Raw genomic sequence first — 19,181 nt, forward strand, 5'->3', positions numbered from 1 at the left:
GAAGACAACAGCCATCAAAGCCGCTCCCAGGGGCACAGGTGGGAGTGTGGAGTCAGCAGCGACACCTTCCAAGGTGGGGAAGGGGCACAAGAAACCCGGAAAGTCTGAGAAGATCACCACGGCGGCTAAGACCGCCAGCAGCCCCGCTGGTCCAGACAGAACCGCCAGCAGCAGCCCCGCTGGGCCAGAGAGGACCGCCGCCAGAGAGGACCGCCAGCAGCAGCCCTGCTGGGCCAGAGAGGACCGCCAGCAGCTGAACCGCTGCCCAAGACAGGACCGCCACAAGCAGGATGAAACACTCTGGGCACCAAGCCCCTTCCAGAACCAGTGGAGTATCACATCCACTACCTCAGTCCTTGAAAGGATGAAGCACTCTGGGCACCAAGCCCCCTCCAGAACCAGTGGAGTATCACATCCACTACCTCAGTCCTTGGCAGGATGAAGCACTCTGGGCACCATGCCCCCCCCCAGAACCAGTGGAGACTGTTATCCACTTGAGAGACTGTGGCTTTTCACTCCCCAGGATATTGCAGTGGGCAAACCACCACTGTAGAGACTTGAGAGACTGTGGCTTTGCACTCCCCAGGATATAGCAGTGGGCAAACCACCCACTGCAGAGACTTGAGAGACTGTGGCTTTGCACTCCCCAGGATGCAGCAGTGGGCAACCCACCCACTGTAGAGACTTGAGAGACTTTGGCTTTGCACTCCCCAGGATTGAACAGTGGGCATGGGGCCCCCTCGTGGATTTGGCGTCGTGCACTCAACCGGCTGAGGTGCCCCCCCTTTTCCCTTCCCCCTGAGGTGCCTGTTTTATTTCTATCTGATGCCCCTGCAGTGTTCTCTCCGTCACGTTCGGATATCTTGTGTGGGCCTCCCCCATGCAGTGTGGGCCCAGTGGTCCACGGACTTTAAGGGTGGAATACCCTGGACTAATGATCTTGGTGTATATATATTTGTAAATAGTGTATGTATATGATTTGACTACTGTATTTTAATATATTGCAATTGTTCATCTCATTTCCTTTTGTCTTTGCGTTCTTCCCGGAGGGGTTGAGGGGTGTAACTGTAATGTATCATGATGATTTGTGTGTGTTGTAGTGGGTGGGGGAGGGGGTGTTGGGTGTTGCGTGTGTGTGTTCCTGTTTTTTCCCTCCCCCATCCCCTGTGTCGTAGGTGCAGTACTCACTGTGGTCTTCTGCGCCGGCGTTCGTGCTCCTGGTAGAGGAGCAAGAAGATGAAGGCTGGTAATATGTGAAGGTCTGGTTCCATGGCGTCCTGGTTCCTCGTGGGGTGTGCAGAGGTGAGCGTTTTCCCTTCGGAGTCCTGTTTCCGCTGTGTTTTTGTCCGCGGTGAATCCACCCTGGAAAAGGTGGTGGATTGGCCTCTCATGATACTGTGGGCGGTACATTGTCTCCCGCCTGTCTGTTGGCGGTGACCACTGTGCTGTTTGTTTGTACCGCAGTGGCGGTCGGAGTGTTAAAGTGGCTGTCATTGTTGGCGGTTTCCGCCACGGTTGTAATTCCATTTTTTTTTTTCCACCGGTCTGTTGGCGGTCTTACCGCTGCTTTAACACTGACCGCCAGGGTTGTAATGACCACCATAGTGAGGAAAGAGGAGCCAGATTCCCCTTAGAAATTGAATGTGCTTCTTTTTCAGCAGAGGGCTTTTGATTAGCCTCCTGGAGTTCTGCCATTTGGTGAGTGGAAGGGGTGAAGGGTGGGGCTGGGGCTGCAGTTCCTGTTGACAGAGTGTTAAGGGTCCTTTAGAAAGGTATCAGACTTCTGTCTTTCTTTCTGATGGCTGCTAGGCGTGGCCGCTGATAGCCAGGTACAGAATCCTCACACTTTTTAGCTCCTGGAAACGTGTGGCAGGAATCTAACGCACCTGCTGCTGGCTGGCCTTCCCACCAAGTGGGAGGACCATGACAAGTGCTGAAGACCATACAGAGCGAGGCCTACCACAGACACAAACTGCTGGTGAGATAACTGCAGACATTAACTGCTTGCTATTGCCTTTCAGGCCAAATGGGGGTGGGGACAATACTTCTCTTTTACAAAGAAAAGCACTTGGTTGGACGATCAAGTTAGTACACCGATGAGTTTCGTTTGAGTGCTAAGGCCCATATTTATGTAAACGTGGTGCATCAGAGCTGATGTGCCACTTTTTCTGCACCCCCCCCCTACTGGCACCTAACGACATCATGGTTGTGCTGAATTTATAATACGGCACACCATGGTGGTTGTTAGTACAATAGCGTCAACATTTTTGATGCTACTGTGGCGCTTTGCTGCACTAGCCTCAAAAATGTTGATGCTAGTGTAGCAAAGTGCACGGAGGCCCATAGGTTTCTATGGGTGCGTCATTTTAATGCTTGCTCTGAGCAGGCGTTAAAAATTACGCCAAAAATGGTGCGGTGAAATCTGTTAAATTTCACTGTGCCATTTTTGTGGGCCTCCTAGCGCCGGATCACCCCCCTTGCATACATTAGGCCTGGAGCAGGCATAATGTGGCACAAGGGGTTAGAAAGTGACACAATGCATGCTTTGCCCCACTTTGTAAATATGGCTCAGGGAAAAGGTCACCTTAGCATTAAAAAAATGATGCTAAAGAAGTGCTAAGGCAGCGCAAGGGGCTCATAAGTATGTCCCTAAGTTTATTGTACTCCCACACTAACCTCCCTGAAAAGCCTGAGGCTGCTTGCCATCGCTACCTCTGAGAGGCAAGTGCTGAAAAAAATTTACTTGGACCAGATTCAGAGCCATAGTAGGAAGACCCAACGCACATCATAGGCTACCAACCAGAGCCTCACAGGTGGGGCCCAGTAGTCCCGGCTTGCCCTGCAAGCCTCTCGAATGGGTTCTGACAAGTACGCCAAAGTTTGGCAAATATTTTTTTTTGTCTCTGATGTATTCTATACAGCACACATTTGTTTTATTTTGTTTTTCACTGCACAAGGATTCCTTAAAAAAATATTTCAGTGAGGACTCAATGCAAGGAGAATTAATGGTTTGGCCACTGGTTGTTTTTAATGGATTGCAACTAATTATATGCCCATGGAAGGGTCAGGGTGTGGATAGTCCAGACATCCTTGGTATGTCTGCTGCATAGTCCTGACGTACGGTAGAGTCGATAGAAAGGAGCATGTCTTCAGTACCCCTGTCCTGTGCATGAAGGAACTGAGTTGTCCAGATGTGAAACGAAGGAAGATCGAGAGGGAAGTTGCTTCTGACTTCTAAGTACTCCACAATTATTGTATCTACAGTAATTGTGAAGGAAGCAGCGCCTAGATTTCATCACATTTACACTAGATCTGGATTTGTATTAGTGAAAGTGTCTGGTAATTTGTAGTTTTTGTTGGGTTTTAATATTTATTATGAGTTCACTGAATGCTGGAGTTATGTAAGTGTGTGAGTGAATGGGTAACTCACTGGGTGCATGGATATGATGAATGAATGCATGGATTACTAAGCCGCAGGAGTGCGGAACAGCCTTCTGCCACCTAAATGAATGGCTATCCATGGAACTGCTCGTCACCTCACCATGTATCTGTCTGGACACTAATTCATTTGTCCACTCATCTGTCCAGCTATTCATGTATCCATTCATTCATCCATCTGTTCTTTCACCCTTTCGTTCATGCACTCTTATCCAAGCATCCATATGTTCATGCACCCAAATACTCACATCATGTACATACTCCTACATAAGCCCTGTGACGCGTTTTCACATTTATCCACTCAACAATCTGCACAACTACATACACAAAATCTCCAGTCAATGAAGAAGCACTTTAAATAAAAAACAGACATACTGGGCGTCATTATGACATTGGCTGTAAAAAACGCCTACCACCGCTGCAACGGCCACCAACGGACCGCCATGGTGGCTACCATCTGTATTATGAGCACTGCCTTACTTCCGCCACAATAAGGGCGGAAATCCGGCAGTGCTCATGCTGGTGGAAAGTGGTAAGCTGGTGGTGCTAACACCACCACCGCACCCCCAGTAGAATGCCGCCAGCCGTGTTATGACCATTAATACGGCCTGGCAGTGTTCTGCTGGTGGGGCGCTGCTGGCGGTAGCAACTCCCCTTCCTGTTGCCTGCCGGGCGACCTCCTTGCCGGACAAGGTAAGTCGGGCGTCCGACAGGGGAGAGGGTGGGGGTGTTTTGTATGAGTGCATGTGTGAATGCATCTGTGTGTTGTGTTGTTTGCGTGGTTGTATGCGTGTAAGTATGGTGAAGTGAGTGTGTGTCTGCATGTCAGTGTGATTGTGTAAGAATGTGTGAGTATGTCTGGAAGTATGCGTGTGTGATTGCGTGTATGCAGTGTGTATGAATGCTTGTAGGGCAGTGTTAGTGTATGGTTGTATGCGTGGTGCGTGTGGGTGTCTATGCGTGTATGCTGGGAGTGGGGTGATGGGTGCTGTGACTGGTGGGGGTGGTGGGAGGGGGGTGATGTGTGCATGTGTGGCTGTGGGGTCAGTTGTGTGGTGTGTTCATGTATGGGGCTGGGGGGTGTTTGTGTATCAGGGGGTGGGGGTGTGTTTGTGTATTGGGGTGGGGGGTGAGTTTGGATGGAGGGGGGTGGAGGGCGTCAGGTGAGTGTTGGGGGGGGTGAGGGTGCTGCTTACCAATGACAGGGAATGAATTCCCTGTCACCGGTAGGGCCTACCACCATGGTTTTCGTGGCATTGCTACCGCCACCGAAACCATGGCAGTAGGCCATCTTATAATGCCATGGGTGGTACTATGTCAGCCGCTGGGCTGGAAATAGACATCTCCGGCCCGGCGGCTCATACCGCCATAGCGGTATGAGTGGAGAAGTGGCGGGTTGGCTGCAGCCAACCCGCCAATCTCATAATATGGCAGTATGTACCACCAGCCTGTTGGCGGTACTACCGCCATATTAACCCTGACTGCCAGGGTCATAATGATGGCCATAGTGTTTTTTTTGTTTTGTTTTTACTTCTGTTGTGCTGGCGTATTTGTTGACAACTCCAGGCTGCAGTCTGACAATTCCTATACTGTGAAAGCCGATGACCTTTCTGAATCAGAACCAGTTGAGCCCATATCTATTTGGCTTCACCATAAAATTAGTTGTGAAATGTACTATCCTTTAATACACTGATGCATTTTACCTATTGTTAGGTCTAGCGTTAGCCAGGACCTTTTGGTTTTATTAAAATATGTATAACATGCTTACATATAGGGGCTTTCAGCCACCTCTCTTTCTCCATTGGTCTGTTGTTGTGTCATTCACATTTTGCTTCCACCTGCTACATCATATAGTATGGAGCAGTGGTTCAGCCTTCTTAAACCACTGGATTACTTTACTTTGAGTGACTGCATTTTGCTCTCTCATAAGGACCACATCCGCACGCAAGCTAGTTCACTTCAGTGCCAGTGCCTTTACTTTATAGTTACTTTATTGTTGGTTTTGTGTTTAAAGCCTGATCTGGTAGCAGGATGCTTTTGATGCACATTCCATCTTTATCAGAGCCCGTCTCCTGCCAATGCTGGTGTAGATTACTTCAAGTGTTTTGCTTTTCTGACTGCTGCTATTTTACAGCATGACAGATTGTATCCATGTGATAACATTGTTTATTAAGATATCTTTTTTTACTTTTTTATTCTCTCTTTCTTTCCTTCCTTTTTCTCTTTCCCAATGTCTTTTCTTCCTTCTTTCTTTGCTGCTGTTGTTCCATCCTTTTTTCTTTCCTTGTTTGTTTCCTTCTTTCTCTTTTCTTATTTTTTCATTCTTGCCTTTTTTTATTCTTCTTTCTCTTTCCTTCTCTCGTTCTTTCTTTCTTTGCTTTATTTTTCTTTATTTATCCTTTTGCTTTTTTTTCTTGCATTTTGTGTTTTTTCTTTCTTTCTCTTTTCTTTGTTTCTTTCTGACCTTCTTTCCTTCTTTTTCTTCCCTTCATTTTCCGTTTTTCTCTTCCATTCTCTCTTTTTTCCTTTTCCTTTCTTTCTTTTTTAATTCATTCATTCCTTCTCTTTCCTTTTCTTTCCTTTTCACTCTTTCCTTCATTTTCTTTTTCTGTCTTTTTCTTTCATTTATTCTTTCTCTCGCCTTCCTCTTTTGTCTTATCTTCCTTCTCTCATGCATTCTCTCTATCCATCTTGCCTTCTTTCTTTCTTTCTTTCTTAAAGGCAAGAGGATTGCAGCCAGTGTCAAAGTGATTTACTTTTTAAGTAATTCCCCATTCAATGCCAGGGAGAACTTTGTAATATGTGGTACTTGTGAGACCAAAAAAACGTTTTTGCATGCAGCAAATGATTTATTTTCAGATTGATGGGGACCCAGCGTATTCCTAAACAATTAAGTTTTGTAAAAATCATGGCAAAACAGAATTGCCAGAAGGCTGGCAGCCAACATCACGCCCATTGACTTTAACGGTGTGTGTTGTTTCAGTCGTACAAGTTAGGTCTGGCTTTTGAGACTCATCATAATATTGTTTTAAAAAAAATATATATATCCTCAATATACCTAGCTAGAGTGGCCAGTGGATCAGCCCGCTTCAGCCACTGGGTATGCCCAGGGTGAGTGATTGCTTTTTGCCCTTGCAAGATGTGCTTGTTCACCATAAATGCAGTCCTATTGAGTGCCAGGTTCGAGGACCAGACTTTCCCTCATTTGAAGCTTCATCTACACTCTAATGCATCTGGCAGTGAGGCCCCCGCGCAGCATCACAGCCCTTGCACACAGACTAACACCCCAGCGGTGTACCCCACGTCAGCTCTCTATTGTTGTGGCACACGCACCAGTGACGTCCCTCCCTCCAGCAGCTTCCGGTTTCCATTAGTCTGCACTCGCGAAATTCCCCGGCCTGGAAGACAGCAGCGTCCTGCCCTCCACCCTCCCTGGTCATAGTTCAGCTTTGCCCACTGCCTGGCACAGCAGAGAGCATCAAGGTGGCAACAAACTCTGGAGCCACGAGCAGCAACACCTGGTGGTTTTAGCACCAGGCTAAGTGTGCTCCACGCATACTGCCCTATCAGTTCTTCTCACTGTACTGTCTGGCCGCCATCATCCTTTATTTTACCCAGGCTTTTAGCTCCCACCTCTATCTCCCTTCATGCTCACCCGGCTGTTTGCCAGTGCCACGTTTATCCCTAAGCATTTCTGCCTTCTGCAGTGCTTAATTTGAGCCGGTGGTTTCCGGCGCGAGGCACCAGCGCTTATTTTTGGCGGCCGGAAATTATTTTTCTGCGTCCGGCATTTACTGCGAGCAAAAGACACACATGACGGATTAAGAGAAATATGGAAAAGCGTCACAAAGGGAGAAAGCAGAAAGTTGCAAGAGTGAGCTGATGGGGCAGAGTGGCTGTAAATGGATTAAAGAGGACTGGGATGGGTTAGGATTAGGCTGCCTCAGTATTCTCTGTTCACACATTTAAATGCAGCTGCCGCGTGTTTCAAAGGAGAGCTTTGGGCACCGGCACGTTTTTATTTACAAATTAAGCACTGGCCCTCTGTGTCTATATATTTGTCCACTTCGATCTGTGCCAACTCCTCTTTGTGCCTGTGCTGTCTGCCCCTATCATTCCGCTCCTCCCCTGTGCTCTGGTCAAGTGTCACTCAATATCACGCATAAGAAGTAAGCATTCTTAAAATAGGAAACTGTCACATGAGCAGACTGAAGACTTGACCGCTATGCCTCCCTCCAAGCAGCTTCCCCTCTGCCAATCCCCAGGCCACGTGATGAATGAACATTTTTTTCTTATCTGCACTGTGACAGGTGAAGGAAGCACTGCGCAATCGACGAGTTTTTTTCTCGATTTTAAAGTTTGTAAAATACGTGGTTTGCCTTAGCTTAAGAGTAGCACTTTTCAAAGGGCAGCGAAAACTGACAGCAAAATGTTTTAATCACGAATGCCAATTTTTTTTAGGGATTGAAGCAGGAAATGTTTTCCCCTACAGTGCCACATCAGAAGTCCGGAGGGATTATTTACAGCAGCCTACCTTGAAATATTTCACTCTCACTTTTAAAACGTGCTTCGTTCTAGGAAGGTGCATATCTTAAAGCTGATTTTATGCTTAAAATGTCTTCAGTACCATGTGTTTCCTCTCTTCATATTGTAACAAAACACCTGCTACAGCTATCCACAGAGAAATATGTTTTAATTTTTAATTATTTCTCTGTCTGCAAGTCATCCACCACTCCAACCATTGCCTTCCCTCAATCTTTTTCTCACTTTTTCATTTCTTTCATTCCTTCAATCTTTCTCTCTTGTATGTCTTTCTGCATGATGAGAGAGTGAGAAAGAGATAAAGCCATTTTTAGGTCGAGTGTTAGCGTTCGGCCTGCTGTATACCAAAGTAAACAATAGAGTGAGTTCTAGCGTTCTGATTTCTTAGTTGCAGTGGCCTTCAAAAATCCTTGCTTGCTAGTGGTCAGTTCTGCCTCTTTGTCCTGCCTTTTTTCACTTTGGGAGCAGCACAAAGTACTGTGTAATTACGCTATGTCCTGTTTATCGCTTCTGTAAGGGACTTTTTTTGGCATTTGCCTGTTTCACCGCAACAGTGTGGGTGCTTGTTCAGTTACTCCTCCCCACCAGCTCCCTCTGTAAACATAAACCAACAGCAGAGGGGGCTTTTCCAGGGCGCACACAGAAGACTATTGCATTCCAAATGCTTGTTGTGTTTCACCACCACGGGGCTGCATGGAAGTGTTGGAGTACCCTATGCTGCTGGCGCCTTGTGCCCGGTCCGAGCTGCTCCTCAGAGAAGTCACGGAAAGGCCTAACATGGCTTCCTTCTAGCAGCGGAAGGACCCGACTTCCAAACACTTAAAAAGCAGATCCCTCACCCTCTAAGTTCATGCTGACAAGGGCTCTGAGGCCCAGTGCACGCTACTTCTATCCCAGTTGATCTCTTGTTCCTCCCTCTCCCTCTCATGCCTTTACTGTTCCGCAGTATGCAGGAAACACACAGACCAGCACGACAGGGCGTTCTGTTCCTTCGCTTCTGTAACACCCCCAAACCCGTCCCTTCCCTCTTCAGCCTTCTTATTACTTCTCAGTCACCGCCTTGCCTCTCCTGCTCCTCGCAGCGCTTTGAGCGCTGTACAAACTCCCACCACGGCATTAGGGTGAAACAATTTCCAACAAACAAAACCAGATTCAGAGTCTGAGTGGACAGAGATTAATGAACAGGAGTGAGCAGGTGAAAAGGTGGATGACCTCGAGTGCCTTCTTCCTGTTGCCATGCACAGCCTTTCTTATCCAGCTGCTCTTGTTGATCACAATAAATAAATAAAAGTATATTGAGAGTATAAAATGTAAGGCATGCTTCGGTGGATATAGGCAATGGCCAAGAGCAAGATTCAAGCCTCAAATATGGGGGTGCAGTTTTTCCCACAACACTAAATGAGGTCGCTGTTGGTAAAGGGGTTCCTCGTGCCTGTAATTCAATTTTCTAATGTGCAGCTTATATTCAGGTTCCAAGCCCAGCAGGGCCAACTCAGCCATTTATTGTTCAGAAGACAAGAACATGTGGCACAGGGTCACCAGATTACACCTGATGTACCCATGACAAAACGTTGCAACCAGTGCATGGATCTAATTAATACTGGTAAGTTTAGCTCAGGGGTCTCTGGCCTTTTCATTAATAAGAGCTACACAGGTTTAATGAAAATCATGCCGAGCTACTAATATTATTTGTGTTGTATACATCACACAAGATTGCATTAGTGGCCTCCATACACAGGATTACGAGCCATGACCACTTCAGGGCAGGATTGCCACAGCAATGTAAAAAGGCTTTGTGAATGTGGAATGCATCTTGAAAGGAAACACATAACAGCCACAGCTGCAATGCCCCGGTACTAAGATAATTATACCAAGGTAATTATTATATTAGTAATAAGTCTCCCAATGCTGCATGATTTATCATTCAAATATCAGCTTTAAACATCTTTTGGAAGTTATAGGCTCTGCAAATACACACATTGTTGTTGTGTTCATTACAAAATTAGACAAGCAGTGCCATGTGACTGGCTGTCATAAGTCCCAGTGTTGATGATTAAGTGCCGGTGCTGAGCTCCAGAAACCACCGGCTCAAATTAAGCATTGCCTCTGGTGCTGTATGGGTATAACAGAAGAAGAGGTTTTCGCTCTCTCAGGACAGGGTTGAGGCTAAGTCGACCTGAACCCGTTGGAAACTCCAAATGTTATCAGATTGAGGATAAATATGTATATATCAGCAGGGTTCATGAAATTGCTATTATGGTGTTTATTAACTTAGTTCCTCCACTTTTGCCCAACAGGAAACCCGGTCCGCCATTTAAGTTAGATCAGTAGGAGCCGGATGGGAAAGATATCATGGGCCCAATTCACAAAGGGCCTCCTCGCTCGTGGACTAGACCCCGCTCTTGTTCCAGGACGTCTGTACTGCATTTGGCCACAGCGGAGGCCCCGCCACATGTGCGGACCTCCGTCACCACTGAGCAATGCCACTGCACAACAACACCCCCCTCCCCGCCCAAAGATTGCCGGGTCTCCACTACCAGTGCAGGGGCCCTTTGTGAATCCACCCCCATGATTGGAGTAGTCCTGGCAAAATAAACCAGTGTCTGCACCATGAAGTGCGCGTAGCATTCTTTTGTTATATAAGTTTAACCAGGGAACAGAACTGCCCACTTTTTTACTCATGGGTTATCAGTCAATTTGCTCGTTTTGAGACTGAGTCATGAAGAATATGCTTTAGAACTTTGATCTTCAGTCACTCAGATCTTGGTGATTAACAAGGGACCGCTATAAATCCAGTGTGTTTGCATTTTTCCCCTCGTGACAGTTGTATACACTTTTCGTGATCGCATTACTTCAGGGTTGTTTCCTACACCTCTTGATCCTTTTGATTGTGATTCTTCCATTCTCCCAGGAGCTCACGCGACTGAGCAGACAGCAGGATCATTCCGTCCCTCAGTTGTACGCACTGCTGTGGGTTGCGTCAGAATAATAGTGTGCGACTACAATATCATATCAAAATATCAGCTGCCAACATATTATTGAGGTAGTATTATGTAGGGAGTTTTACATGTAGTATTCTTTATGCCACATTAACATACCTCGACCCTATATTTCCAAGGGACATACATTTAGAGTTTAGTACAGCAAATCTTTTGTTGTCCTGGATCAAGGTTTTATTCGCTGATCCTCCTGCCCAGGTAAAGACCGGCAAGAGTTTCCCGTTTAGTGGAAAACCCACAGAGGCAGGGCTCCCCCTTTTGCCTCTACGTTTTGCCCCCATGATGGAATCATTAGGCAGTAGTATACTCCAGGCAGGCAAGCACCTTGGCCTAGCCTTAGCCGGCCACAAGCACTCCATCTCGTTATGTGCAGAAGATGTTCTGGTTTATCAGATGGACATTACACTGGGCCATTGTATATCCAAGATGCTTTTGGAGCAGTATTGTGATTAATGGGCAACAAGGTAAGTCCTGCATATTCGCATTGACTAATGCCTGCACATGGTGAGAAGGATCCATCTGCAATGAAATATCTAGGGGTGTACATATAAAGGTGTTTAAAAGACATCAAAGAAGGTAACCTGGATAAAACACTGGCATGCCTAAGGTGCTCCTTCACGTTTTTGAGAAATCTTCCACCGTCTCCGTTAGGACGCATGGCATAGTATTGTCCAATATGGTGGCCTACCTCGCCTCCTGTACTTATTTTCAAATTTGCCCTTGATGCTACATCAGCCGGTGTTCCGCAAACTAAATGGCTGGCCTATTGAGTTGGTGTAGGGGATGGGCAGACGAGGGTAGCTCTTGATAAATTGTTCCTACCACTGGAGGCCGGTGGCCAGAGTCCCACTACCTTGCAGTGCAGTTCAGGGGATTGCGACTTGGGTTGATCTGAACACATTCTTGAAATGGGCTATTTAAAGTGCTGCACGAGGAGCTCTTTTTGGAATACACCTTGGGTGACTGCCCTCATGCTGCGTCAGAGACCCTTCTCCTTCAGGTCGCCCGCATCTGTTGGTGCCAATATCTTTGCAGGTTATGTGGCAAGGTTGCTTCCTTGCTGGATTTACCACTGTGGTGCCTGTCTAGTGTTTCCAAAGTGGGAGTGCAACAGCCAAGTGTGCCTGCAGAGTTGCCTGAGTTTTATGATCTGCCCATTGGGCAATTTTTGACACATGTAGCCCTTCGCATGACAGTGACATATGGGGTGAGCTCAACGTGGAACCAGAAACTGATGTGGCATTGCATACATTGCTGACATGGAACTCGAAACGCATAGAGTCACAGACATATACTGTGCACTTAGGAGGAGCCAAGTGCTGCCCCTGACAACCCTCAAGCTCAAATAGAGCCAGGATCTTCAAACTGAGTTGACTGACAAAGATGGGGACACACTTCTTCGTCACATGCCCAAGGTTTCCATGAATGTGTGTCTTTAACTTTTGCAGTTTAACTACTTATCACACTTCATCCCACCCATATTGCACTGATTTTTAGGTTGAGCGCGCAAGTGCTTTGTATTGTGGGCTTTTAATCACGCCCACCGCAGGCCCATCACTTTCAGTTGTTTGTGGGCTCGCCTTTCAAAAATCCTTTGTTATCATTGGTAAATGCTTTACGTTTGTCCCTCCTTGGGGCAGTTTTGTTACTGCCTTGCAGACTGACCCTGTTACATGGACAATTGTCGATACGTTTGACTGCGAGCAAACTTCTTTTTTTTTTGGTGTCTCTCTGTGCTTTAACCGGCTCTCTTATGTCAAATGTTTTAGTTTTCATTTTCAATTTAAGTGGCAAGTAATGTCCAGTTAGGAATTTACAACGCTAATGGCTCTAACTCCAGCAAACCGAGACCCATTGCATTGCAAATGCTTGTTTTTTGTACAATTGATGTCTTTTAGGTTGTTGGAAAGTGTCATTCCTCTTCTTAGCAGAAATTTCTTCTGTAGACGCTCAGCTTGCCCAGTGGCTGCCGTTGTCACTGCAGAAGGGGCAGGGCATTTGTCACCAAACTGAAAGCTAAAAGAGTTCCACAGGATGGGTAGTCTGCAAACTAACGTGGCCTCATGACACAGTAAGTAAGCGCTTGTGTGCATGACGTCACAAGCAGGCGTTTATGTTCTCAGGTTTATCCAAGTCTCATACACATGTAAATCACTGTCCTGTTTCTGTAGCTCACTGTTTGCCTGCCTAAAAATGTGGAGCTCCTGATAAAAGTGGGGTTTTACTAGCACTCAAAAATGAGTGTCTTTGACATATGTCACCTAATTTGTTAATACAAATGAGTTAGAAATTGGGTCTAGTTAGCAGAGGTTTGCACCCTGAACAAGTAGAGACAACAATCCCAGTTAGGGGAAATAAGATACACACTAAAAGTGTACCTGTGCTCACCCTGTGGCAGCTTGGCACAGAGCAGTCAGGCTAATGAGGCAATGTGTGAAGTATTTGTGCACACACACAGTAACACAGTGAAAATACCACAAAAGAACACACCAGTTTAGAAAAATAGCCAAAATTTATCTGAGTCAAACAAGACCAAAATGACAAAAATCGGATATACACAAGTCATGATTTTTTAAAGATTAAATGAAAACTGCAGTGTTTAGAAGTCAATAGCTCAGCCAGGGCTATCTGGTCACGCTAGACCGGGGCAAAACCAAAGTTCAGTCCAGACCATGATGGAGTGCGGGCCGGGTACAGGAGTCATGCAGACCATTTAACAGTACCTTGGATGCAATGATGCTCGGTGATGATATGTTGATCCAATGGAGGGGATGTGTCGCTATTGCAGGCAATACATAATTTTCTGATTGAGCAACATCGTTGAATCGTCTGTCCAGAAGCGATGTGCGCCGCTTTCAATGCGTCAGTGCTGCATTAACCAAGTCGGGGCTTGTTAGACTTTTCATCCTTGGCGTGGTCTCCCTTAACTTTTTGCCTCTGTTCCCCAAGTTGTTGATGTGTGCTGGTCTCTGATTTTGCTGTTTTTGTTACTCTGGGCACTTTACCACCGCTAACCAGTGCTAAAGTGCAAGTGCTCCTTTACAAAATGTGTGTGTAATTGGCTTATCCATGATTGGCATATTTGATTTACTAGTAAGTCCCTAATAAAGTGCACTGGAGGTGCCAAGGCCTGTAAATCGAATGCTACTAGTGGGCCTGAAGCACTGGTTGTGCCACCCACATAAGTAGCTCTGTAATCATATCTCAGACCTGCCACTGCAGTGTCTGTGTGTGCAGCTTTAACTGTAATTTCAACTTGACAAGTGCACCCACTTGCCAGGCCTAAACCTTCCCTTTTCTTACATGTCAGACACACCTAAGGTAGGCCCTAGGCAGCCCGAAGGTAGGATATATAGTAATGTGTTTTATATGTCCTAACAGTGAAATATTGCTACATTTGTTTTTCACTGGTGCATGGCCTGTCCCTCTCATAAGTTAACATAGGGGCTACCTTTAAATCTGATTAAAGTATAGATTCCCTTTGGGAGCGGATGGACATGTGGAGTTTGGGGTCTCTGAGCTCACAATTTAAAAATACATCTTTTAGTAAAGTTTATTTTAAGATTGTGTGTTTGAAAATGCCACTTTTAGAAAGTGAGCATTTTCTTGCTTATACCATTTCTGTGACTCTGCCTGTTTGTGGATTCCCTGTCTGGGTCAGTTTGACAGTTGGGCTGGTTGCACCTCACACTAGACAGTGGCAAAAAGGGAGCTGGGGTGTAACCTGCATATCCCGATGAGCCATCTGTGCTAGGAGGGAGGGGAGGAGTGGTCACTTACACCTGAAAGGGCTGTGCCTGCCCTTACACAATACAGTCTCCGACCCCCTGGTGAGTGTCTGGGGCCTGGCCTGGGCAAGGCAGGATTTCACATTCAAAAGAGACTTTACTTTGAAGTAGGCCTACTTCAAAGGAGAAATTGGGTATAAGAAGGGCACCCAAAACCACAGACTTTAGGAACATTTCTGGAAACAAGAGGAACCTCTGCCTGGAGAAGAGCTGAAGAGCTGAGGAAGAAGAGCTGCTCTGCCTGTGACTCTGCTTTGTGGAGCTATCCTGCAGTTGCTGCTTCTGCCAGAGTAAAAGGGCAAAGACTGGACTTTGTGTGCCTTCCATCTTGTGAAGAAATCTCCAAGGGCTTGATTTAGAGCTTGCATCCTGATGTTTGAAGTCTTAGGGACAGCAAAGATTTCTCTCTGCCAGCACCTGGAGTCTCTGGAGAGACTCCTGCTCTGACAAGTGGTGCCCTTTCCAGTCCCTGGGCCCTTGAAAGGAAAAGCTGGTGAAAATTCAAGGAAATTGACTTCAGACGACTCCGGACCGACGCCGCTGCTGAATCCGGTGACGCCGCCTGCAACCGACTCCGTGATCTTTGCTGGAACACGATGTCCTTCGCAGGCCCTACACCGCTGCAGCCCCACCGAAGTCCGCGACTCCGTGGAGGTTGCCGCACCACATCGTGACTGAAGGCGCTCGAAGTGCGTGGATTCAACATTTCACACCGACGCCGCGATCCCCGACTTCACGCATCGGCTTGTTTTCACTCTTCTCCAAAGGTACTGTATCTGGGGGTATACGCGACTTTGTGTCCGGCGCCGCTGGTGTCGGATTGTTGGGAACGACTCCGTCACGATGCCGTGTTAACACCTCATCGAAGCATTTTGTGTTTCTAAGCGCTATTTTTGAGTTTAATCTTTAAAAATTCATAACTTGACTTGTGTATGTCAGATTTTTGTCGTTTTGGTCTTGTTTTGTTTAGATAAATATTTGCTATTTTTCTTAACCTGTGTTGTGTCATTTTGTAGTGTTTTCATTAAGTTACTGTGTGTGTTGGTACAAATACTTTACACCTAGCACTCTGAAGTTAAGCCTACTGCTCTGCCAAGCTACCAAGGGGGTAAGCAGGGGTTAGCTGAGGGTGATTCTCTTTTACCCTGACTAGAGTGAGGTTCCTTGCTTGAACAGGGGTTAACCTGACTGTCAACCAATGACCCCATTTCTAGCAGGGCTACATTGAAAGTCTGGGTCATATTGTTGCGCAGTCAGTGAGCAGTGTCCGCAGCTTTGGTACAGACAGCGGCAAGGTGCTGTTTCGCCAGCGTGATGCTCTATTTCTGATGGACGCGCCAGGTTTGATGCATCGGTTCCAAATGCACCTGTGCTTATGCATCAGTTTCATGAGTTGCAGCACCACACTCTCAAGGGGCCCAGGACTCGCATTTGGCACTACTTACCAAAGCAGGACTCACAACAGAGGAGTCTAGGTGTTGGTAGCACGATGCAGGTGAAGTCTTTGTCCCTGAGACTTCAGAACCAGGAGGCAAGCGCAGTCAGGCCCTTGCCGAGACATTTTAGATTGCAGGATGTAAAGAGTTAAGTCCAGTCCTCTCACTCCCAGGCAAGAAGCAGCAGGCCCACACAGAAAAGCAAACAGCAAAGTAGAAGTCCCTCCTGGCAGCACAGCAGTAATTCTTCCTGGCAGAATGTTCTCAGTCCAGAAGTGTTCAGAGAATATAGTTTCAGAGGTCCAGTATTTATCCCTAAAAAGGCCTTTGCTCTAGAGGTGACTTCAAAGGAACTATCTGAAGTACACAAGGATCCCTCTCAACCTACCCCTGGCCCCAGACTACCAGTAGGGGGTAAATCAACCCTTTGTGTGAGGGCAGGACCCAGCCAATTCAGATGTTAAGTGTGAATTACCTTTCCCTCCCCCTGCCGAAGAAGAGTATCAGTATGCAGATGTACCTCCTGTCACACCCATCCCTTCCTGTGTTGTGGCTGTCTAGAGAAAATGCACAAGTGTAACTGTCACCTAAACCCAGACGTGTATTCAGAAACAGGCTAAGGAACAGAATGGTTAAAGTAAGAAAATTGCATTTTCTGACCTCCAATTTAAAATCCAACCTTACCATCAGCTGTGTTTTTAAATTGTGAGTCCAAAAACACTAAACTCCATCTTTCTATCTTTTCCCCTTTGGAAATTACACTTAAAAGCTGTTTAATGTATCCCCAGTGTTAGCCTAGGGGGAAGATAGTACTTACAATAGTGAGAAACAAACTTAAGAGTTTTTCACTACCTGGACATGTAAAACTTTGGGGTACATGTCCAACTTTTTAAATACACTGCACCCTGCTCTTGGGGTTACCTTGTGCCTACCTTAGGGGCGACTTACATGTAATAAAAAGGAAGGTTTGGGCCTGGCAAGTGGGTCCACCTGCCAGGTCGAAATGACAGTTTAAAACTGCACACACAGGTTCTGCAGTGGCAGGCCTGAGACATGTTTGAAAGGCTAATGCAGTAGGTGGCACAATCAGTGCTGCAGGCCCACTAGTAGCATTTCATTTAGAGGCCCTGGGCACACATAGGGCAGTTCACTAGGGACTGACAAGTAAATTAAATATGCCAATCCTGATAAGACCCAATGTATCACACTATAGACATAGGACACATGCACTTTATCACTGGTCCGCAATCCTAAAGCCAGCAAAAACAAAGTTCAGCACACAGTCAAAGATCAGAAACAAAAGTCAAGGGGAACCACACCAAAAGATGCCAGGTCTAACAAAATTTAATTAATTAATTCACTAGGAGCCACTTTGTTTAGTGAGTCATCAGAAGTCAGGCTGTGCTGCCCTTCCTTTCCTGCAGAGTGGAAGTTGAAGAACCTTGGATTGGGAAAGTTTAAATTGTTTCCAAGCTGTTCTTTGAAATGGTTGTGTCCCAGGGGCAATAGAGAGATTAATATCTGTGTTTCAGAATTCAGCCCATGGAATCCTAGATCAGTGGAGCAGTCAGTGCAGTGACATATATGGGGATTTTATTTTATAGCTTGTTTAGTGAGCAGAAGTAGATGACCTCGTAGCGCTGTTTGATTAATTTTGTTCAATCCCCCCTTAGTTTGCGAAATTAGTGATGGAGTGTTTAACTTTTGGACTCGCATCACATACAACAAAGGGAAGCCCACATTTTCTATAGCTCAAGATGTAACCTTCCTGCTTCCTGTAACCCATCTGAAGAAAACAACCAAACTAAGGTTCTTAACACATTTGATTTTATTTTTTACATTTTGAAACTATTTTATTTATTTTTATTTACACATCCACATATTGATCATGGACTGCACTGTACTAAAGGCGCGTCTCTAGTTTTCTCCACTGAGCACATTATTATATAAAACATGAAAACATATAAAATAAATGTTCTTTTTCATAATCCTTGTTCAAATTCTTAGATGGGTGAGTTAGTGAAAGTCCTGATACCGGCCTTTGTAGGGCTGTAGGCCAGAACACCACAGATGCTGTATGTTCAACTTGGACAAGACTTAAGATTAGATAAGTAAGCCTAGTGAAATGTATAACCTGGTTACTAATGGTTCTTTTGTATGAAACTCAAATATTTACACAGATGTAACAAAACGTTATTGTGTTTGGAGATTTACTACCCTTACAGAGCAGCTTTATTTTCAGCCATTTTTAGCATTGGTGTATGCAGAATACTTCCCTCTGCAGGATTTTGACCTCTGTAATAAGTACCTAGGTTGTGTAGGCTTACAGGAAGGCATATGAAATGATTATTGTGCTCTTGGCAGCAACAGCAGTATTGTAGAGGCCTGTGACGCGGACACTGTGGATCTGATTCTCAAAGAGCATATGCACTTGGGGCGGAGGCCCCACAGTCGTGGTAGAGCCTCCACACTCATGTCAAAATCTTATTGCGGAGATTCCACCATGACTGTGGGGTCTCCGCTACTAATGTGGAGGCCCTTTGTGAATCAGGCACTGAGCGTGCGTGACCTTTGGAGGACTAACTGAAGCATAGTGTGTACTCTAATGCAGGGGTGGCTGGTGTTCAAGGGCTAAGGGGATGCGCCCCTAGCCTTTTCTGGCCTCTCTAGTCAAGCATATATTTAATTACATGATGAAAGTAAAACATTTTCTGCACAACATTTTCCGTGTGAAAGTTGTGCACTTTCAAAAGCCCCACTGCGCCTGCGTGAGTATGTGGCTGAAAGCTGCACAGTAGGGCTGACAGGGCTTGCCCACGCAAAGCACTTACGTTTTCTCAGAACGCAGTGACGTCCCTGGCTTATCTCCTCCTCCACCAGAAGCCCTGACAGTATTCAGCCTGGAGCGTTTTTTGTTCAGCCCGGGTTTCTGAAAACTTCATGCCACTCCAATATTATTATCCACCCTTTCCTATATA

General features: G+C 46.1%; 1 protein-coding gene across 2 annotated transcripts in view; it reads left to right on the forward strand.

Moving 5' to 3' along the window:
- Positions 1-19,181, forward strand: part of LOC138246531 (uncharacterized) — a 52,594-nt gene that overhangs the window by 8,035 nt on the left and 25,378 nt on the right. The gene's annotated exons all lie outside the window — the stretch shown is intronic.

Source organism: Pleurodeles waltl, chromosome 7, assembly GCF_031143425.1.
Source record: "Pleurodeles waltl isolate 20211129_DDA chromosome 7, aPleWal1.hap1.20221129, whole genome shotgun sequence".
NCBI classification, from domain to species: domain Eukaryota; kingdom Metazoa; phylum Chordata; class Amphibia; order Caudata; family Salamandridae; genus Pleurodeles; species Pleurodeles waltl.